At 53.0% G+C, this 23,736-nt stretch overlaps 1 pseudogene; it reads right to left on the reverse strand.

Moving 5' to 3' along the window:
* Window positions 1-23,208, reverse strand: part of LOC141731255 (serine/threonine-protein kinase pim-1-like) — a 52,056-nt pseudogene extending 28,848 nt beyond the window's left edge.
* Between the last annotated feature and the right edge of the window lie 528 nt (window positions 23,209-23,736).

Here is a 23,736-nt window from a genome sequence, read left to right on the forward strand (position 1 = left end):
CAGAGATTTGGCTGTGGGCAGGAGGGGCTGTGGGGGGCTCACTGTGAGCCTCTGAGGGGCCCTGGTTTGTGCCCCCCAGCCCACCCTTAGAGGTTTCTGCCACGCAAACAGGGACAGCTGGGAGGGACTTGTCCCAGTCCCATCTGCTGCCTGGCATGCTCAAGCAGACGGGAACTGTGCCAGGGTTCCTGCCAGGCTGTGTGGCAGAGAGGGAACTGCAGGGCCCAGTGCCACTGGGCTGGCCCTGCTGGGAAGGAAGGTGCCATCCAGCACACGAGGGGCAGGGCATGGAACGGTAGACACTGCTTTCTGTCCCTGTGGGAATCAGCGCAGTGCCTGTCTTTCAAAGGCAGGGACCTGTGTGAGTCATTGGAGTTTCCTGAAAGGAAGAAAACCCAGGGACAGAAAGCACCATTTCTAGAGCACTGGCAGGGCAAAAATCCCAGCATGATGAAGTCATCACAATAAACAGATGAGTGGGATTCTGGGCCAGGTTTGCCTGTGATGGCAAGGTCTTGCACATTGGGGATGAGTGGGGAGCAGATGGTCCCACTGCTCCTCTTTCTGGGTCTTTCCAGGAACTTGATGTATCCTGATTGAGTCCTTGAAGCAATGAGCTTGGAAAGTAATGGTTCACTGTTCTTTGTTGTATTTTTTTTTCCGGTGGACAGCATCCATTTGTAACTTCAGCCAAGCCACCATTCATCCTGGCACAACTCATCAAGTCAGTGAAGAAGATGAATAACCCTAACCCTAAACCCTAAACCTAAAACCTAACCCTAACCTTAAATGCTAACCCAAACCCAACCCCTATACCTATCCCTATCTCTAACCCTTACCCTATCCCTAACCCTTACCCTAACCCCAACCCTAAGCCTAAGACAAAACCTAAACCTAAGCCTAAGCCTAAACCTAAACCCAAACCTAAACCTAAGCCTAAGCCTAAGCGTAACCCTAACCTAACCCTAGGAGATGAGAACATAGCAATCATGTCAAGATGTTATCTCTGTTACCAATTTAGAGTAGGATTGTAGAGTAGGGTTGCTAGAGATTTGTAGCATAGAATTATAGATTAGAGTTGTAATTAATAAAGTTTCTGAAACATCAACTCACTTGGAAGATTCTCCTCCCTTTGACCCCTTCAGAAAATTCAACATTTCCTTCTGAATTAACAATTGTTTTTTATTGGTGCTAAGTCACACATATGGCTTCTTTTGTATGGTTTCATAAGTGAGGAGGGGACTTCATATCATTCATCCTCTCCAGACCGCACTGCCTTTGGAATATGAGCCACTGGCTGGTTATGGCACAGCTGTGGTATTTCTAGTTGAGGCAGAAAGGGCAATAGCATTTGAAGGCAAAACCAAAGGAAGAATGAGGCAGCCCAAACATCTTGTGCAGATGCAGGCCTTCAGCTGTGACTGGAGAGCAATGGGGTTCCTGCCACTTGGATTTGTACCCCTAAATGCAATAATCTCTTTGGCTGGAGGAGAGCCTTGCTCAAGTGAGAAAGCAGAAAGGTCAGAGAGAGTGCTCGGGAAGGTCTCCTGTGGTGCAGAGCTGTCAGCGCCTGAGAGGTGAGAGCGGGCCCGGCCTTGCCCGAGCTGGAGCCCCAGCAGAGCCCCAGCAGAGGCCGGAGCAGCCTAAGCCCCGGCAGAGGCAGGCTGGAAGGAGGCCCTTGGAGCTGCAAGAGGCAGCAGCCGGGCCCTGGGTGCCTCTTGCTGGGAGCGGGCGAATCCTCCGCTCTCAGAGCCCAGGTGGCAGCTGGCTGCTGCCGAGGGGAAGCGCAGCAGTGCTGGGCACAGCCCGGCCTGGAGGCATTGGCCGTCTGGAGTGTGCCCAGGAGCAGAGAAAGGCCAAGGGCTGCTGCGGGCCGCTGGGCTGGCTGAGGATTCCTCCCCTTCTACCGGCTGCCCTGCAACTCCTGGCAAAGGCCAGCAGTTGTGTGCAGCACTCTGGGCACCGGGGCAGGGAGCTGGGCTGCTCTGTAGGCTGGAGCACAGGGCAGCTCCTTCAGGCCCGGCACTTGTGCCAGGGGAAGCCAGGCCAGCGTGAGGCAGGGACAGCTTGGCAGGGCCCATCTGCAGGAGCCAGCGGCTCACGCAGCTCTGGGAGGAAGCGCCTGCAACCCTGCAGTTCTGCACTGAGCCAGAGCAAAGGTGTGAGATGCAGAGTGTTTGGCAGAAATATTCAGGCCCACCAGGCCGGCCTGCTTTGTGCTCTCTGGCGCACAGCAAGCGCTGTGCAATGCAGCTCTGAGCTACTGGGAGAGAGGCAGTCAGGGATGTGCCCGAGGTGTGTCAAGGGGTTAGCTGAAAATGTAATGAGGATAATTGAAAAGTGCAGATGAGTCGAGGGGCCAGCTGGGAATAGAATTGGGATAGTAGATGATTGCATATTTTAAGTTAAGATTTTAAAATGAGGTAAGAAGCTAAGTTAGTAATACAGCTAGCAGAAATCATGTGCCTTAGTTAAAGAGTACCAAATATATTAGGAACATAAAGCTAGAAGTGACAGGGATAGAGGAAGCAATTGTGAAGAAGCAGAGACCATAGAAAGACCTTGCCTTAAGAATAATTGAACAGTTAGGAGAGGCTTGGACCATGAGCAGCAGGTCAAAAGGTCTTGCCAACTGGCCATGGGAGGAGAGTTCACCATGAGGAAGACAGCTTTCTTCCTCCCATACAACCACTCCCTCATTTCAAAATCCCACCAACCCAGTTAGGGGAATACAATTGCACAGCTTTAATAGATATTCAACTGATAAAAATGTGAAGCAGGCAGGTAATAATTATGTATTATAGGTCCTTGGAAACCTAATGTAAAATCTTTTTTGTAGAAATAGATAGCAGGAGTTTGCAACTCCTTGCACGTGTCTTTGGAAACTAGTTCACATGTGACCAGGGCTGCAAAAAATACCTTTCTTTTCTACTATAATTAGTTGAAGAATCATCTGTCCGTGCTTCAAGGGTTATGCTGGAGTAGTGAACTGATTTGGAAGGGAGCAGAAGAGTTTCAGCAGGCAATTTTTGGAAGAGATGGAAGCCTCTTGTGACTGAAGGGAAAGCCATTTGGAATGGAGTAAGGATCCTAAAGTCCATTCCAATTGTATCTTTGTGTCGGAATTGAAATCTGAATGATTATAGATATCTTCGTGCAATTTGTCTACAAATTTATCAAAGTCTTCATTCTTTCTTTGACAAATTTGTGTAAAAGACATAGTGTGTAACTTATCTGGAAGTGCAAGAAATGCATTACATGTTAGCTGTTGGCTCATCTGTAAAACCTGATCAATGCTCCTAGCCTGGGCAGTGGAAGTAGCCCAGGGCCCTTTGCCAAGTAACTGTTGTGCTGTTAAACCATACAGGGGATCACCCTGCACTCTAGGTCTTGCTGCTTCTTGAGCACACTTTTCCTCCCAGCTTTTATGAAACATCACCTGCTGATAGGGTGGCATTCTAAGTCTTATTAGGGTATGCGCATCAGCTGGAATTAATGTGTTAGATGGAAAAATATACTGCAGAAGTGACTGTGCAAGTTGAGATTTTCAACCAAATTGTGAAAATGCAGCTCTCATCTTTTCTAAAATCTTCCAATCAAAAGGTTTTCAAACTCTACCTGCAGCATTAGTTACTACAAGTAAAGCTTGTACATCATTGGAGAGAAAAGTCCCTTCTACAATAGCTTCTGCAATAACTTTTTTCTACTTTTGTTTCTCTTTTGTGGAGATAAAGCTTGGCCTGCAATTCCTCAGAAAGCATTCTGAGGACCATGCTAATTTGGGAAATTGACACTGTTTGCTCCTAGCATTGAACAGATGCTTGATGTCAGGCACAAATTCCAATGTCCAAAATGTAGTGAGCATCTATTAGGCTCAGACTGCAAGGATAACGTAGAATTGTGGAATTGGCCTTCGGTTATCCTGGTATCACTTTTTACACCAGGATTAGCTTCATCACAGGCCCTTACATCATTCAAACGATTGGCTTGTTGGACAGGGAAACAAATTAACATTACATCTGCAATCCTAAATGAGCTCACCACTGATATAGGTAGCATACGCCACGCTGTGTTACAGGATAGGACTGCTATAGATTTTTTGTTGCTAGCACAAGGAGATGAGCGTGAAGATTTTGAAGGGATGTGTTGCATGAATCTCTCTGACCACTCTGGATCTATTGACAAGAAAATGTCATTGCTTAAAAAGAATATGAAAAAGCTCACAGTTGTCGAGAATTCTTTTGATGAGTGGCTAAAATCCTGGGGAATAACAGGCTGGCTCAAGGATTTAGTACCCTTTGGCATAATGATACTTTGTCCTTTTTTTCAATTTTGCTTGTAGTGCCTTGCTGTGCAGAAAATAATTGAGAGTGCTTTTAAATCAGTCTGGCTTGTGCAAAAACAAAAGCGGGGAACTGTTGAGAGTTTTTTGCAGATTGAGGAGTTTTTGTTAGACAATGGCCATATTCAGCCGATGCACAATCCAACCTGCTTGTACTAATGGACAATGGACACATTCATAAAGAATGGATAATGGACATATTGAGAAATGGGGTCGGTATATCCTTGAGAAAAATACAAGAAGAGTCATCAGGACTCAGCAAGTTTGACAGCAAGCTTGGGAAAGAAGGAAAAAAATTGAGCCATGAGTGGGCCAGAGGACGACAGCAAGACGTGTGAAAAATTAGGTGATCCAATCAGCATTCTAATTTAGATGTGTAAACAGCTAGGATTAACCAATCATGTATTAGCTAGAGACACGTGGACAGTAGAGATTTATTATAAATATAGTGTTTTTAGGGATAATAAATTTGGCTTCACTGGATCATATTGGTTGTGGTGTGATATCCCTGAACCTCCGCACCCCGCACAAGGGCAGCTGGGGAGGCCCAGCCTGGGCAGCAGCAGAAAGGAATTTCCCTGGCAGGGCAGGGCTGTGGTGCAGCATGTCCCCAGCAGAAGCCTGGAGCAGCCCAAGGCTCTGTGTGGGCAGGCAGGGGCAGGCAGGAGGCAGAGCTGTCAGCAAAGGAAAGGCCCAGCCAGGTGGGGCAGCCGGGGGACGTCGACAGCCTGCAGGGACAGAGGCGCAGGGCAGGGACACCGTGGGACAGCCTGGGCTGCACAGGGCACAGGGATGGGCAGCAGCTGCAAGACAGCCCTGACAGAGCCAACTTGGGCAGCACTTTGGCCATGGCTGCTGGCCCTGGGCCTGAGGCCACGAGGGGACAAGTGACCCTTGCAGGCCTGGGGCCTCATTGCCTCCTTGTTCCTGCTCAGCAGCCTGGCAGGGGTCGTCCCATGCTCCTGTCCCTGGCATTGCACATCCCCACATGCCAGTGCCCATCTTGGGAAGAGCCCTGAGCAAGGAGGGAGGGACAGGATCTGCCTGGCCAGGGGCTGGGGCTCAGGCCTTGACCCTTTGCATTCCTGACACACATCCAGGTGCGCTCAGCACAGAGACACCTTTGCCTTGCTTGTCCCCAGCTGTCATCACTGCCTCCAGTGTTCTGCTCTCCCTGGAACCTGGGGACACTTTCTCAGTCTTATCCCTCACAGGGATCTATTTAAAGTACAAGAAACTTCAGTGTTTCAATCTCACTCTTGAGAAATTCTTTTAGCCCACTCTGAGGGACTGGGTCTGATGCAAAGAGCACCAAAGCCCCAGAGGCTCATTAAAGTCCCTGTGCTGTGTCTGTGCTGCTGAGCTGGGCCGGGCTCCTGGCCCAGAGGCAGCTCCTGGCAAGGGCAGCGCTGCAGAGAGACAGTTCTGGCCAGGAGCAGCTCCTGTGCTCAGCCCAGCAGGGCTGGGGCACTGCCAGGGCCCCTCAGGGACACCAGCAGGGCACAGACAGAGCTCACAGGGGCTCAGCACTGGCAGGGGCTGTGGCATGTCCCCGAGGGGGCTGTGTCACAGCAGCACCTCTGGGGGTGTGTCATTGAGGCACAGAGCAGCTGTGATGTCAGCAAGGGGCTGTGTGACAGCACAGAGTGGGCTGAGTGACAACACTGAGGGGGGAGTGACATCACAAAGCCAGCTGTGACATCCTACAAGGTGGTTCGCTGACATCACAATGTGGGTTGTGACATAGAGTATGATATCATAGGGCAGCTGTGTGATGTCACAAAGAATGATGTGACATCACAGACAAGGCTGTGACATCACAGGGTAACTGTGACATCACAAATCTGCTCTCTGACATCACATATCTGAATTGCATCATATGGACTCTGTGTGACATAACAGAGTGGTTTTGTGACATCATAGGAGGCTGTGTGACATCACTGGTAGCCTGTGACATCACAGGGGCTGTGTCACCTGACAAGGATGCTGTGTGGCATCACAGGGGCAGTGTGACATCACAGGGGCAGTGTGACATCTCAGGGGCTGCGTTACATCTCAGGAGCTGTGTGACATCACAGGGGCTGTGTGAGGTCACTGGAGAGGTCACTCTGCCCTGGCCCCCCTCACAGTTCCCCCCATAGCAGTCCAACCCTGCTCATGCACAGTGGGGTCCCCTGTCCCCCCGGGTCCCCCGGCCCCACAGCCTCCCCCAGAGGATGTTCCACGAGATCGACCTCAGAGCCTGACACGGGGACAGGGGCTCGGGGCCCTGGGGGTGGGACATGGGGACAGGGACCTTCCGGCAGCGTCCCCGTGTCCCCCAGGGCCAGAGCCTGGGCCAGGGCTCCTTCACCCTGTTACAAACGAGGCCTTGAGAGCGCTGAAAAAATCCCTGGCAAGGGATCCGCCAAAACCAGATTTAATATTAAGGGACAGAAGCACAAAGTTCCTTGGCAAGAGTCACTCTGTTCCTGACTGGGCACTTCAGGCACACCAAGGAAACAAAGCAACTACAAAACCAAACAAAATTCAGGCAGTCAAACCAGAAATGAACCATGAACTCTCCGTGTGTGTGTGTGTGACTAAAGGACAGTGTGGGCAAGGATAAAAGGAATGCAGCCGAAAAGCTAAGTAGAGCTCAAACTTAACAGACCTTGATTGATACCTTAGACTTCAGCATTTAACAAAAGAACAGCACTTGACAGTATTTAACCTTACTTATAACCTAGGATTTAACGATTTCACAGTGGAATAACTCTTAACAATATTCAACTTATACTAAACTTCATTACTTAGTAAAAGAACAACCCTTAGGAGCATTTAACATAGTTTACAGCTTGTGACTCACCCTTACTTGCAGGCCTGACTGACTCAGCTATCCAAGGCACTCGAGCCCCTCAGAGAGCAGCATTTCTGCCACATTTCCTCACCATAGGCAGTCCTGTGTGCACACAGACACAAAGAGTCAGTGCAAGGCACCTGTGAAAAATTCCCCTGAGGGCAGGAAATGCTCACTGTGGATCCTTTGGCATCTCCCCAGCTGGTGAAAGGTTGAGCCTGGAGGAGTGGGGGGATCGGCTCAGGCTCCGTTGTTGTTCGAGATCCCCGAGTGCAGCAAACGGAAGAGTTCCCGGCTGGGAGAGGCCCCACTCAGAGGGAGTCACTGGCCCAGGAGAGCTCCAAGGGCTCCTTTTGGAGCGCTGTTTGCAAGGCCCCAAGAGAGGAGCTTCAGTCCCAGCAATGGTTCATCCTAGCCGCACTTGGCATCAGCAGCTTTCTTTGGCAGGGTGAGAACAGCGATGTTGTGCCGCTGAGGGAACAGAAACAGGTCCCAGGGCTGCTCCAACAGGAACCAGGAGCTGGTTGGGCAGCAGCAGTGCCTGGAGCAGACAGTGTTTGTGATGAGCTGCAGAGGAGTTGAGCCCAGGGGCTGTTGGCCAAGGCCAAGGCCCAAGCGCATTTCTCAGCTGGCAGGGTGGCCTGAGAAGGGGAGGGGGGAATGCAGCAGCACAGGGCCATGGAACCAAAAGGGACCATTGTGACACTGTGGGCCCTGTAACACCGAGGACCATTGTGACACTGTGGGGCCTGTGACACCAGGGACCATTGTGACACTGTGGGGCCCTGTGAGTCCATGGGACCATTGTGACACTGTGGGGTCCATGGAACCAAGGTACCATTGTGACACTGTGGGGCCCATGGAACCAAGGGACCATTGTGACACTGTGGGGCCCTGTGAGACCAAGGGACAATTGTGACACTGTGGCTCCCTGTGACACCATGGGACAATTGTGACACTGTGGGGCCTCATGGAATCATGGAGAGCACTGTGACATTGCTGGGCCTCATGGAACTAGGGGGACTGTACTGATGCTGTGTGACTCCATGGAATGTAGGGGTCATTGTGACACTGAGAGACCCCATCAAACCAAGGGGCCCTTGTGACATTGCTGGGCTTCATGGAACCCTGGAGACCATTATGGCACTTGGGGGTGTCATGGAACCAGGTAGCCATTGTGACACTGAGAGGCCTCATGGAATCATGGAGACCATTGTGACACTGTGGGGCACCATGAAACCAAGGAGACCATTGTGACACTGTGAGGCCTTGTGAGACCAAGGGACCATTGTGACACTGTGGGGCACGATGGAACCAAGAGGCCTTTGTGAAACTGCAGGGCTGCATGGAACCAAGGGGCCTTTGTGACATTGCGAGGCCTTCTGTCCTCAGTGGTCCATTGTGACACTAAGAAAACAAGCAGGACCATTGTGACACGGCAGGGCTGCATGGAACCAAAGCTCCAGGGTGACACAGAGTGGCCTCCTGTCATCAATGGTCCATTGTGACACTGTGGAGCCAAAGGAGACCATTGTGACACCACAAACCCCCATGGTCCAAAAGTCCATTGTGACAGTGCAGGCCTCACTGAACAGAGGATTTACATGACATTGTGGGGCCTGTGGAACCACAGAGACCATTGTGACACTGCAAGGCCCCGTGGAATCATTGGGACCATTGAGACACTGCGGGACCTTCAGGAACCTGGGGGCCATTGTGACACTGTGGGGCCCCATGGAACCAAGACACCCTTGTGACACGTCAGGGCCCCACAAAACCAAGGGAACACAGAACAGGTCTGGCTGGTTTGGCCTCCCCTGGGCCACCTGACTGGTCCAGCTGACCTTGGCATGTTGAGGGTCTCTTCTCATCTGCTGCTGAAACACTGGGGATCTGTGCTTTCCTTCCTATGGGAAAGAACTGTCCTTCTCCTCCAGGTGCCCATGGCCAGAACTGGGATTTCACCTCCAATTCTTCTTATATCCAGGGATTGTTCCCACAGCAATATTGCCTGGACAAATCTGTCTGGCAGTGGTTTCACAAGGGTCACCTTTCATCTGTCCCCAAAACCCTGGGGAAGGCTCTGTGCTTTCCTTCCTATGGAAAGGAACTGTCCTTCTCGGCCAGGTGCCCATGGCCAAATTGGGGTTCCATCTCCAACACGGCCTATTGTGAAAAACTGGAGGAGATTGTTGGCTTGAATCATTTCATGTGTGGGGAGGAAGGGGCAGGTCCAGCCTTCCCCTGCCCTGGAACCCCAGCCCTGCCCTGCCCTGCAAACCCAATCCCCCCAGAGCCTCTATCCCAGCCCAGCAGTGTCTGCCAGTCCCTAGCACAGCACAGGCAATGCACCACAGCCACCTCTGAGCCCCCAGCCCAGCTCCTGAGGGACCAAATTACCCCAAGGCCCACCTGGGGGAAGGGCCCAGGAAGACCAAGGGGTTTTTAAGGCTGACCACAAGGCAAGCACACATTTTGACCCTACCTCCTCTTGGAATTTCCATCTGAACAACACTGGAATCCGGGTGTGGGTGCTTCTCTATATCTTATTTTTCTTTCTCTCTTTCTGTGTCTACTTCTATTTCATTCCCCTTGCAAATTTTGATTAACATAAAATTGAAAAGGCTTGGGTTCCTGAAGCTGAATGGGCCAAGTTAATGCTTTGAGAAGTGTTTGTTGATTGACTGTCATATTAAATCTTTTGCCAAAGTTTCACTGAGTTTCTAAATTTCTCAGTAAAGGCTGTTTGGTTGTTCTGAGCTCCTGAGAATGTCTTGTTGGTATTTCTGCAGTACATCCAACCCAGAGGACACAACAGGTAATAAAACCTGTGCTCCTTTTCAGGCAGACATCAGTTGTTCTGATGTTCTGTTCATCCAGGCAGTTCTACTTGTAGGGCCGATGTGCCCTGAGGTGCCAAGCTAAGATAGGCCCCTTGCAATCTGATGAGTCAGCTAGAATTCCATCCCGTCCCATCCCTCAGCATCCCTGCATTTCCCACCTGTAGCCCTGGTTTCCAGCACAGCCATGGAGGCACTTTGGGCTCTGGAGTGTTCCTGCAGCCCCCAAGGGCAGCTGAGCTCTGCTTTTGGCACAGTCAGGCCTGGGCAGCACAAGCCATGCTCAGCAATTGCTTGTGTGTGCCTGGCCTTGCTGTCAGCCCCGCAGTGGCTGCGTGGCCCCTTTGTGGCCCTGTGCTGGCCCAGCCATGGTGGCCCAGCCCCTGTGCAGGCCCAGCCCAGGCCAGGAGCATTGCGGCTGGGAACGGCCCCTGTGCCGTGGTGCCCACAGCAGCCTTGGGGCTCTGTGTCCCATGGCCTCCCTGCTGGGCAGCCTCTGCCAGCTCCTGCAGAGCCCCTGGCACCTGTGGGGCTGCACAGACAGCCCTGCCCTGGGCTCTGCCGGCCCCTGGGCCAGCAGAGAGGCAGCCAGGGCTGGCCATGGCTGGGAACAGGCCCTGAGCCCTGCAGGAGGATGGAGCTGGGCCACAGCCAAACTCAGCCCAGGCCAAAGCTGGGCTCAGCAGCCAGGGCTGCCAACACATGGGCACAGAGGCTGGCGCTGACAAATGTCCTGGGCCCCCTCCCTGCTCTGTCCATGCCACCAAGGGCACAGAGCAGCCTCCTCTCTGGGCCACTTGCCTGTTTGCAATGCCTTGCACAGGCGCTGGCCCTGCCCCACAAGGCCTGGCCTGAGTCCTGCCCCTGCGCGCTCAGCCAGGCTGAGATGGACACTGATGGTTTCTGGGCCAGGCTCTCTGAGCCGAGCCCAGCTCCCTGCAAGCTCTGCCAGCTGCCCTGAGCTCTGGGCAGCACCAAGGGCCTCTCCCCAGCCCAGCCCAGCCAGCTCTGGCCCCACAGCTCTGCTCAGGCCAGGCTGCTCTGGGCACTGCCCCACGGCCTCAGCCCCTGGCAAGGGCACAGCAGCAGCTGCAGCTGCCACAGGACTCAGCCCCAGCCATGGGGGAAGGGGTTTGGCCAAGGCCAAAGGAGGCTCCCTGGCTGCCCTGCTCCCCTCGGGCTGAGGTGCTGAGAGCTCTGCAGCCCCTGCTGCCATCCCATCTGCCCAGGGCAGCACAAGAGCCCCGACCTTGGGGCCCTCAAGAGCTGCTCCTGCTCCAGGCCCAGGGCCCATGCCAAAGCTGGGGCAGCCACAAAGCTGTGCCCATTTCTGTTCATTGCTGCTCTGATGAGGATGGATCCTCAGCCACTTGAAGGTTGCTGATGAATTGTAGTACTCCACAGGCCACTTCTTTCTTGGGCTCTTCAGTTCAGGAATTCAGTGAGAAAAGCTCATAAACATTTGTTCTAAACACCCAAACAAGAATGGGAATAATTCAAGTCTTTAATCCTTCTGTGGTTAATTACACAGCTTTCACACCTGTATTCAATGTGAATCTACTATACTGAAAACAATGAAGAGAGAATTGTTTTGTCCTGTTCAGTTTTGTTCTCCTGTTCATAGATTGAGATCAGCAATGTCCAATTGATATTGACCCCCAGCACCTCCTAATGCAGTTTGAACAGATATGAAAATCAAGACCCTTCATGGCTGAAAATTACTCAGATGTTGTCCCTACCCCCACCCCAATATTTCTCCCATCCAAGCCCTGGGACTCCGAGCAGCTGAGGAATGGAGTCACATCCAGGGATGTCACCAGGGCTCAGGATTGGGGCTAGGTCAGTTAAATCTCTTTATTGCTGATCTGGAAAGCTGCCCTGGCCCCTTGCTCAGGGCTGGTGTGAGTGCCCAGAGCCAGAGGGGATCCCTTGCTGGGGGCTGTGCCATGGCCACCTGCCCTGTGCCGCGCTGGCCGCTCTGGCACCAGGAACTAGCAGCCAACGGCACTGCCAGGGCCAAAGGCCAGGTCAGCCAGACAGAAAGGGGCAGGGCTGGGCACTGTTTCCATGGCAACCGGCACTGGGGGGACACCTGGGTCACCTGGCCTGGCAGTTGCCATGGAAACCCCTGGCAGGGACTGAGGGCACAGCCCCTGGCACTGAGACACTGCTGGGCCGGGTGCTGAGCACAGGGCTGAGCACGCAGAGATGGTTTTGTTCTTGCTGAGCTGCAGCACAGCCAAGGCCTGTCCTGCCCCTCGTCCAGGCACGCTGGGGAGGGGCTGGGGCTGCGGGGGAGCTGGGCAGGGGACACAGCCAGGACAGGGGACCCCAGCTGACCCCAGGCATACCTCAGACCAGAGCACATCATGCACAGGGTATGAAGGGGGAAACAAGGAGGAAGGAGGGAATTTTGGAGTGAGGGCTTTTGCCTTCCCAGGGAACACTTAGGCAAGAGGGGGCCCTGTTTCTCCAGTGGGCAGAGTCACTACCAAGGACACAGACACCAACTTAAGGAATTGTGTCATTTATATCATGCACAGCTGCAAAGATTTACAAAAGGATAAGCTCAACAAAGCACATCGTTATTAGCAAAGAATTACAAAAGAAGCTCAGCAATCCATCCAGTCATGACTACCAAAGGTTGCCTGCAGAGATTAAAGAAAGATCCATCAGCAGTTCCCCTCAGCTTTTACCATCACCCAGACCCACACATCAGCTGGGGAAGCCAAGGACTGCAGAGCCACTCCCAGACACTGGGAACTCCTGCAGGTGCCTCCACCTTTGCAGGCAAGGAGGCTCCAACCCCACTGGGAGAGGACACAGCTTTTCCACTGTTAAATAAACAAGCTGACATCACTGCTACTTGTGGCAATATCTGGTTTCATTCTCCTCATTGGTTCCTCCCAAAGCCTGGCCAGGACTCAAGGAGGAACCAAGGGAGTTGACTTTGATCCTTCAGCCCCAAACAAGGCCAGATGGGGCCAGGTCTGGTTTCTCAACACAGAAAGATGAATCCTTGTTTTATCAAAGAATGCATACACTGATCAGGTTGTTAATAATGCTTCCTTAAGGATTGGATACAAATATAACATTTGGCTGGAAGGTTCCTCTAGAGGTGAACTTTACCTCAGGGCCTGTTCAGGCCATGATCACAGCCTGCTCAGGCCTTGGTACTTTGATCAGTCCTGAGACCTACAATGAACTACAACCTTCCTAACAATTCTTTCAATAACACAGTTAAGACTGAGGTCAATAATTGTGCTACCCTGTCATGGGGTTTATTAATCCAATCTTGTTCATTATTGTTTAACAGAATTACTGTAATTTCTCCTGGATATTCTGCATCAGTTCCTCCTGCCATGACAGGAACACTTTGCAAGGCCAAGCTCCAAGGGAGCAGTTACCAAAGCAAAGTGTCTTGGAGGAATCTGAATTCCTGTTTCAGTATTGTTAGCTCTCATTGGCTTTGAATTTATCCTAATGAATTTCAATGCATGAAGGCCCAGCCCTGCAGCCTCTGGGCTGGCCCTGCCAGGGGCCATCACAGCCAGAACAATTTCCCAGGCAGCCCAAGTCTCACTGCCCATGGCTGGATTTGCAAATTGGGGGCAGCCGTGCACAGCCAGGGGGTTTCCATTTCCCCCGTGGGCCATTGTGAAGGGCATGGAGCACATCTGGGAGATGGGTTCTCCATGGGCAAAGGTTCCCATCTCCTCATTTTTTCAACTGCTCTTGTAATGATCCCTTCACCTGTTCAACCAATCCTGCAGCTTGTGGATAGTGTGGTACATGAAAAACCCTGCAGGCAAAATCCCTGTATTTTTCACAGGAACAGACAAAGCACTCTGCATCACAGTATCAGCACACCCTGTAAAAATAGCCAATTTCCTCCTTTCCTCCTTTTTTCATTGTATACAATCTCACAAAGTTGACCACTGACATTAGGGTCCTGGCCAATCCTGTTCTGTAGGGTATTTAGTGTTACATCCCTGAGCAGCCAAAGATACCAAATTAGTATTGTCAGCACCATTTCACTTTATTCTTATTTTATATGTACATATTGATATAGAAATATAGATATAGATATGTAGATATAGACATATATATATATATAAATCTATAAATATAAACATGAAGGTCTTATTATCCTATAAATATGTATATATGTCCTGGGGTGATGTTATGATGCTTGTATCCCCATTCATCTGTTCTGTGCCTTTAAGACCGGCTCTGAAAAGTGGAAGTTTTGTTTGGGTTTCTCTTATCAGGAACACAGAGACAAGCGGTACATAGGGCTGTTTTTCACTTCTTGCTTCAGCTTGCGGCTTTTGCTTCCTCCCTTTTCTGCTCTTGTTTCTGCTCTGCTTTGGCCTCTGCTTATTGGCTAGTTCCAGCTGGGCAGTCCACATTCCTTCCTGGACTGTTTCTCCTCTTCTGTTTCTGTGACCATCTCGAACCTGCTCCGGACTGGGACCCGGGAACACCAAAGGTTTGGCTGCAGCAGCTGCCCCAGCGCCGGAGGGACTGAGAACAGAGCAACCACCCCCAAAAGAGACTTCTGATTTTGTCACCTTTCTCAAAGCGGTGTCATCGGGTATTGTTCATTTTGTGTGCTGGGGGGTGCTGGGCCAGTCAAATAAACAGGTTCTTTCCACCTCTCTCCAAGGAATTTTTTCCCAAACCGGTTGGGGGGAGGGGCCGTGTGGGTTTTGCTTTCTGGAGGGGCCCTCCTTTGCAGATTCTTTAACAAATTTGCCCTAAACCAGTACAAATCTTTGGCACCCAATGTGGGGCTCAAGAGAGAGAGTGGAAAAACCCTGTTTTGACTGCATTTTGGCTGCTATTACTCTGTGTTCGTTTAAATCAGCTGATAGCCATGCTTTTTGGATTCATAATGTCTATTGGGGTGAAGGTTTGCATGCATTTCTGGTCCCTAGGGTTTTTTGAGATTTTAATACCTCTCTGGTCCCTAGGTTTATTTTCTTATCCAGAAATAGCTTTAGTATTGCCCCTAATACATAAACCTACGTAGTTTTCACATCAGAGGGGCAGCGACCAGATTAGCTATCCTGCTGGGCTTGGTGGCAATAATGTGCAAGAAGTTTAAAAACATGCTAGGGCCTGCTCAAGGTATGAATGGTTCATGGCTATGGTTATGCATCCAGTTTGTTGCAGGAGGAGCAGGAGGGAATGAGGTTTTTCAGCCTCTGCTTTCCTCCTTCTCCTATGAATCAGTTGCATCACTAGTGAAGGATGTTCAGTTTCCCCTCAATGTTAAAGAAACCATCTTCCAGGTATTCAATCTGGTAACCTTCCTCTATACAGCCTGCTGCTTCTCTAGAATGAGGGCTGAGATTTCTAGACGGGCTGATGAGACCCCTGACTCAGGAGTAAACCCTGGTGTGGAAAATCCTAAGTGGTGTGGGAAATGGGAGGATATGGGCCAAATCCTGAAGGAATTCTCTGACCCTATAGTCTGCGATTTTCCCCATGAACAAATTCAGAACCCAGCTGAGGTGGGGAAATATCTGAAAGAGAAGTACCAGGATAAGCCTAAGGAGAGGAAGGTCATTGCAGTGAGCTGGGCCCTGGCATATGCTTATCGCACACTGCTAGATACTCTAGGGCAGCAGACAGAGGCAGGGGGGCAGGGAGATAAATCAGCAACTGTCCCAGTGACTCAGGCTGCAGCTAACACTCCAGGCTCGAAGCCAGCAGCTAAACCCATGGCTGTTGCTACCAGCACTAGAAGTGGGAAATGCACAGACAAGACCAATCGACCAGTGGACGATGATGATGATGATGATGATGATGATGAAGAAGAAGGAACCTCAGTGCCTCCTGACGTAAAATCAGGAGTCAAAGCAGCAGGTGCAAGATCAGATGACAATATTGAGTCCTTCTCCCTGAAGGACCTTCGTGGCCTACGGAAGGATTACACTCGAAGGTCTGATGAATCCATAATTAGTTGGCTGGTCCCTCTCTGGGATGCTGCAGGCGAGGCTACAATTTTGGATGGCACTGAAGCCAGGCATTTGGGATCCCTGTCACAGGATCCTGTCATAGACCAAGGAATGATGAGGGGGGCTAACTCTCACAGCCTCTGGGAACGGGTCCTAAGAAGTGTAGCAGAAAGATACCTGTGTGCAGACGATCTCTATATGCAGCAAACTCAGTGGAAGACAATAGAGTAAGGGATCCAACGCCTGAGAGGAATGGCAGTGACAGAGATTATCTTCTCAGATGATGTAACAACTAGGAACCCAGACTTAGTACCATGCACGTCTGTGATGTGGCGAAAACTCGTGCGACTTGGGCCACATGAATATGCTTCTGCCTTAGCCATCATGAAGAGGGATGAGAGGGGTGAGACTGTGCTTGACATGGCAAGGAAGCTCCGAGCATATGCAGATGCTGTACATGGCCCGACACATGCCAGAATCACAGCGGTGGAAACACATCTGCAGAACTTAGAGGATAAGATAGAGGAGAACCATAAGAAGCTTAGAGAGGAGATTAAAGAAGACCTTCTCCAAATTTCAGCAGTACAGATCCGAGGTTCCGGTATCCAAGGCAGACGTTTCCCAGATGGTGAGGGAAGATACACCCCACGATAACTGAGCTTTCTTAAAAAGAGAACTCAGATATTATTTTGTAAATGTGGTAATGGCATGGATCCATCTTATCAGACTCAGCAACCTTTTTAAAAAAGATTTTAAAAAGATACTATAATTTTGAATTGTGATGAAATTGGTGTGAAGGAAGAAGAAATTGCTTTTTGCTCTTCCAGCTCCAAGCAGGACTGGGAATGGAAGTTCTGTCAAACCACAAATCCTTTAGAAGATGACCTTCCTTCTCAGCCTGGGAATGAGCTGCACATTCCCCTTGAAACTTACAGGGATTTCTTAGAGACACAAAGTCCCACTGACAGCTTTTTGCTCTGGTTTGGAAGTGCAGAAGGGCAAGTCTCTATCCATCAGCTCCAGACTGCACTGCCTCAGGAGCACGGCCCACTCGGCAGCTTTGGCCCACTCGTGGCACTTCTAGAGGAGGAAGAAAGTGCAATTGCACAATTCCAGCCAAAAATGAATGAAGAGTGGGACAGACAAAACACCCTGTACAGATCCAGGCGTTCAGCCGGGACTGTGGAGAGTTTGGGCTCTTGCCATTGGCACAGAGCAGGAGGGCAGGACCATCCTTTAGCCAGCCACGGCACATCCAGCCCTCAGCAGCTGCCCTGTCCGGTTTATCGGCTGTTTGAGGGGCCTGGAAAGGCCCGAGGTGACCTTGGGGCAGCCCGTGTATCGAAGGACGAGAAGAGGCTTCAGTTCTTCTTTCGGTTTTTATGTTTATTAATTGTTTATCTAAAAGATGTTCTTTCAGCCGAACAGAGATCTGCTCAGCAGTCAGCCATGAGCACACTGTCTGCCCTCCGGGGCAGCCACGTATCTTTATACCCATTGTTACGTGTACAATATTTATCATTTTTCCCCAATACCATTTATTCTTATAACTCGGTGCACTTTCAGTAATAACCAATCCGAAAGTGCCACCATCACCAAAGAAGATGGAGGAGAAGAAGAAGAAGAAGAAGGACAGGACACACCCCAATTCCTCCATCTTACTCCTCTAAACCCCCCTGTACATAAATCCTAAACCCTGTGTCTCACCCTCTAATTAACTAATCCCTTCACCATTCACCCCGGTGAAGCCCTCATCCTTGTCGTCTCCTGTGTAGGACCAAAGTCCAGCCACCAGACACTTCTGGCAACATTCCAGGACTCCCGAGCCCCCCAAGGTGGTCTCGGTGGCTCAGCACCTCGGGACTGAGATCCTGAGATCCGACATCTCCCCCTTCTGTTTGCACCAAGAAAACCTCTTTTACAATCCAATTCATGGCATCTGGGACGACAAGGATGAGGATTAGGAGAACTATTAAAACATAAAACCTTACCCTTAAAATTCTTCTCCAAATGGGAGAAATGTCAAAATCCTACCCTTAAAATTCCTCTCCAAATGGGAGAGATGTCAAAGAAATCTACCAGCTGATCAACCCATGATCCTTTGTCAGTTTTCCCTGTAATAGGTAAATTTACCCCATTGCCTATTGCAATTCAAGACCCCAAGGAGAAAACCCCCCAGAGTCTTTCGTTCTTATACAGAAATATTCAAGACCCCAAAGAGAAAACCCCCCAGAGTCTTTCGTTCCTCTTGTTTCTCTTCTGAGTTGTCCTTTGCAGTCTGAGTCCCGACTTTTGTCTGAGTATTCGTTTCTTCTTATATCTTGTTAAGGAAAATCGCTGCATAGTTGCAGACTCGCCACGAAATAACACTGTGGCTCTGCTGAACCAATCCGGCATGTCATGCACTTCAGTCACTCCCCCACGAGGTGGCGCTGTCACCGGGCTCCGTGGCTGGGAAGACGTCATGAACACAACTGCCTCTTTGTTCGGCCGATTGTCGCTGTTTGCAAGCTTACTTGAGACCGGGGTTACCTGGTTTTTGATTCAACTGACAATAGGGTTAGAACACACAAGCCTCCCCAGGAGGGGAGAGGCTTGGACTCCACGAGGGTTTTTACCAAAGGCACCAAGTCTGGAGAGGGCCCCTCCTCGCCTGAGACGTCACCGTGGGTCTGGCCCGCCCCCGCCCGTGCTCTATTTTCCGCGCATGCGTGCTTTCCGAGCCGCCCCCTGTCTCCCCCGAGGTAATTTCTCCCTCTCCCTTTTGTTCCGCCTCTGAATTTTCCCCCCTCGGTCTGCCCCTGACTCTGTCTCCACCTCCTCCGACGCTGTGTGTGTGCCTTCCCCGCGTCGATGTGTGCAGCCCGCTCCCGCCGGCACCCGCGGCCGCCGCGACTCGCACCGGGTTTTTTGCGTCACAACCGCGCGCCTCCTGCGTCTCACGGCAGCCTTCTGGGGTTGCGCAATTTCCCCTATGCCGCTGCCCATGTCGGATGCCCCTGCTGCGCTGGCATGTGACTTCTCCCCCCGGGTTTTTGCGAATTTCGCCCGCCGCGCGCGTTTCTGCTACCTTGCCGGCCCCCGGGGCGGCTGCCCCCCCCCGGCCCTGAGCTTAGCAAAGCTGTATCTGAACACGTGTCTCTTGTTTTTTCTTTACCCGCGCTCCCCGCCTGCTCCGCTGCAGCCTGGCTGTGAGAAAGCGCCCCCCCCGGTCCCTTCTCCCCCCCCTGCTCCCTCCCTTTGGACGCTTTCGGGGTCTTCTGGGGTTTTTGGGTTTTGGGACCGGGTGTTTTAATATTATTTCCTGCCCTCTTTCCTCGAGAGCCCTTCCCCCTGGCTTCTTAAGGCCAGAGCTAATTTTTTTTTTTTTTTTTTTTTTTTTCTGGAGCCTTGCTCCCCCCCCTCCTTTGAGGGCCCCCCCCAGATGTCTGCTGCGTCTGGAGGTTTTCCTTCCTGGCCTTTTAAGGCCAGAGCTATTTTTTTTTTTTCCCGGAGTCATGCTTTCCCCCTCTTTTGAGGGTCTCCCCCTCCAGATGTCTGCTGCATCTGGAGGTTTTTTTTTTCTTCCTGGCCTTTTAAGGCCAGAGCTAATTTTTTTTTTTTGTGTATGTTTGTGTCACACCTTGTAAGGCGGACAAAATTTCCCGTTGTTCCTGGGAGAGTGTGCCCCCCATGTTCTTATTTCTGGGCTTTCTTACCAAATTTTTCGTCAGGGCAGTCCGGAGGTCTCGGTCTCTGTCCAGCAGATCACGAGAGGTGGTCCCAGGGTACCTTTCTGGTTCCGGTCCGGGCTGTTCTGCTACGAATTGTCTTCGGCAGAAACTGAGAGATGGATTCCTCAGTGACTGCTGTTTTTTGCAGACTCTGTTGGCTTTTTGTTTTCTTCTTCTCTCTGGTCTTCAGGGCTTTGAGGGTGCTGTCCTCCCCCGAAAGGTTGTGGTGGGAGTGCCCGCCAGGGAACGCCAAATGTCCGGTTTTCTCAGCTGTTTGAGGGGCCTGGAAAGGCCCGAGGTGGCCTTGGGGCAGCCCGCGTATCGAAGGACGAGAAGAGGCTTCAGTTCTTCTTTCGGTTTTTATGTTTATTAATTGTTTATCTAAAAGATGTTCTTTCAGCCGAACAGAGATCTGCTCAGCAGTCAGCCATGAGCACACTGTCTGCCCTCCGGGGCAGCCACGTATCTTTATACCCATTGTTACGTGTACAATATTTATCATTTTTCCCCAATACCATTTATTCTTATAACTCGGTGCACTTTCAGTAATAACCAATCCGAAAGTGCCACCATCACCAAAGAAGATGGAGGAGAAGAAGAAGAAGAAGAAGGACAGGACACACCCCAATTCCTCCATCTTACTCCTCTAAACCCCCCTGTACATAAATCCTAAACCCTGTGTCTCACCCTCTAATTAACTAATCCCTTCACCATTCACCCCGGTGAAGCCCTCATCCTTGTCGTCTCCTGTGTAGGACCAAAGTCCAGCCACCAGACACTTCTGGCAACATTTCAGGACTCCTGAGCCCCCCAAGGTGGTCTCGGTGGCTCAGCACCTCAGGACTGAGATCCTGAGATCCGACACTGCCCAGAGCCAAAAAGCAGCTGGGCAGCCGACTCAAGAATTCATTGCATCTGCCCCAGCAAAGGGGGAACCTTTGGTGCCCGGCCAGGCCATGCCATGCCCAGATCTGGGAGCATCCCCCTGCCTGTGGACTCACCTGCAAATCTGGCCTGGAGCCTGGCTTTGAAGGAGGTATCAGAATTCAAGACCATCATCTTCAGCTGGCCAGGCCAAGGAAGAGATTGTCATCCTTTAGGTTGTCCTTGGTGTCTCCAGCAGCAGCCCTACCTGGAAGAGCTTCTCCAGGGGCTCCTTCTCCTTCCCTGGGGCCAGACCAGGCTCTCAGGGCTCTGCCCAGGGCCCCAGCCATCCATGAACCAGACAAACAAAACCAGGGGGGATGGTGGCCACCAGTGCTTGCCACACCAGGTTGCCAGCTCAGCTCCAGCCCAAGAGCTGTGTGTTCCCTTCTTCTGACCCCTGCTCAGAGCTACAGGTAGGACAAAACCAGCCTGGTTTGCTTTGCCACTGATTGCCAAGAGATGTGTGGAGCTGGTACCTGCCAGGCCCCTGGATCCAACTGTGCACGTAGATCTCTCCCATCTTCTAGGGCAGAGGAACACCCTTCACCCAAGGATGACAGAAAAGATCTTCTAAGGATGGTCTGTCCAAGGGTTGCATGGACAAAAACCTCTTAATGATATCCTGGCACTCTGGTAAGAGAAACCAGAAATCACCAGTCAGTTGGAGAAGTTGCCCTCCCGTTCCCGTGCCCAGGCCATGCTGGGTGTGCCCAGAGCTGGGCCTAAACTACCCCATGGATGCTCTGTTTGGAGGAGAGCAGGACATATGCCACCTCCTCAGCAGCTGCCAGAGCGGGATGCCCATGAGTCCACTGCTGTCTCCCAGCACTGGTATTCCCCCCGTGCCCAGAGATGAGGATCCACCTTGAGAGAGCCATCGTGGGAACAAGATTCGCCCCCGGATGATCTCCTGGCCTCTCCTGAACGGGTGCTTCCCCATGACCAGGTGGCACAGCAGGAGGCCCAGGGACCAGATCGTGGCTGCCTCGCCGTGGTAGCGTTGGGGCTGGATCCACTCTGGTGGGCTGTAGAACAGGGTTCCTGTGGAACACACACACAGTTCAGCAAGGGGATGCTCCTGCTCCCAGAGCCTGGCCCCAGCATCCCTGGGCATGTGGGGGCTGCCCCAGAGGCACACAGGGTGAGTGCTGCCCTCTCGCAAGCACCTGGGACTTGTGAACAAACTCGGGGCTGGAAAAGAAGCCAGTGGTGCTGGAAGAGGGCAGCAGAAACCCTAGGAAGGCCCAACCATGACACACAAAGGAAAAACCCACCCAGCAGTGGAGAAAACCCACTCTCCTCCCCAACTGCATGGCTCCCAAAAATATTAATAAGCCAAGGCGAACAAGGGGAGCGGAGCAGTCCAAGCCCTTCCTTGCCCGCACACCAAACCATCCGGGGAATGGGGTCAGGTCCCCCTCTCTGCTACCCCCATGGGGGTTTGTGTCGGGCTGGCTGCCCCAGCTCCAGCCCCAGCCCAGGGCACAGTGGGTGCTGAAGGCTGTCGGCAGGGCTGGGAGCTGGCCTCCCTCACACCCCATCCAAATCAACTTGGCTCCAGCATCAATCCCACCCCAGCTGCAATAGAGGGAAGCTCCAGTGCTGCAGCCAGGCTGGGCCATGAGATGCCCAGGAGCACCCCCTGCGAGGGCTCACTTGCAAACTGGGTGTAGGCTGTGTCTTGGAGGAAGGCGCCACAGCCAAAGTCGATGAGTTTCATCTGCCCGCTAGCCAGCTCGAGCAAGATGTTCTCGGGTTTGATGTCCCGGTGCAGGACCCCGCAGCTGGTGCAGTGCCGCACGGCCTCCATCACCTGGCGGAACAGCGCCCGCGCCTCCTCCTCCGGCAGGAACCCCCGCTCCGCCAGGACACCCGAGAGCTCCTGGCACCGCTCCGGACGCTCCAGCACCAGCAGGAAGCTGTCGGGGAGCTCAAGCCACTCCAGGAGCTGAATGACACCACCACAGCCACAGGACACCTTGGCCAGCAGCACGATCTCCAGGGGTGCGCTGTCACTGCCGTCAGTGGGGCCGAGGCCATGCCGGGGCTCTGGGAGCCCTCAGCCAGCCCGGGATGCTTTGCACACCTCGCTCAGTCCACGCCCGCTCTCCTCACAGGCCTCACGGCGGCTCCCTACCTGCCGGGCCCCGGCTCCTCGCCGCGGGGCACGGCCCGGCTTCTGCCGCTGGCCCTGCTCACTCACCACCTCGCCCAGTGCTGGATGCTATCCCTCGGCCCGCGTTTGATGGCCACCTGCGAGCAAGCGAGGGAGAGCAGCGGGCCGAGCTCGCTGCCCGTCCCGCCGCGCCCCGACCTTCTCTTTCTCCTCCTCCTCCTCCCTCCTCCCTCGCCCCCTCCTCCTGCGTCGGCCGCCGGCCCCGCCGCTCACCGGGGCGCAGTCCGAAAGCCGCGTGGCCGTGAAGACACTTCCGAAGCCGCTGCGCCCCAGCAGCTAACCCAGCCGGTGCCGCTCCTGCAGGGCCTCCTGCGCCTTCCCTGCGGGCGGGACGCGGCTGTCAGCGCTCGGCCCGGGGCCAGCAACGGCCCCCCGAGTGCCCCTCACCTGCCCCGGGCCCGGCATCTCCACCCGCCCCGGGCCCCGGCAGCTTGGGGCCAGAGGCCGCGCTGCCGAGCGGCGGAGCTCGGGCTGGGGAAGCCGCAGCGGAGGTGGCGGGAGCGGCCACGCTTTCGTGTGTCCTCCGCGGGCCCCGGGAGGAGCCGGGGCCGGGGCCGGGGCCGGGGCCGGGGTCGGGACTGGAGCCTGCCCCGGCCCCAGGCACTGATGCCCGCCCAGCAGCGCCACCGCCAGTACGGCCAGAGCCGGGCGGAGGCGAGACCGCGGCGGGACGGCCGGGGCCGGGCACGGGGCAGCCCCGCCCAGGGCCGGGGGCGGGCCGGGGGCATGGCCCGGCCCGGCAGGGGAGAGGGAGGCGGGGAAAGGAGAAGGATGCTGGGCAAGGGACCCCGAGAGAAGGGTGCCCGACAGCGGGAAAGGGAGAGAAAGAGAAAGAAAGAGAGAAAGAGAAAGAAAGAGAGAGTATTCAAAACTATCTGTTTGCTGCTGCCGCCGCTGCTGCTGCCGCCGCTGCTGCTGCCGCCGCCGCTGCAA

The sequence above is a fragment of the Zonotrichia albicollis genome, chromosome 19, assembly GCF_047830755.1.
Source record: "Zonotrichia albicollis isolate bZonAlb1 chromosome 19, bZonAlb1.hap1, whole genome shotgun sequence".
Lineage (NCBI taxonomy): Eukaryota > Metazoa > Chordata > Aves > Passeriformes > Passerellidae > Zonotrichia > Zonotrichia albicollis.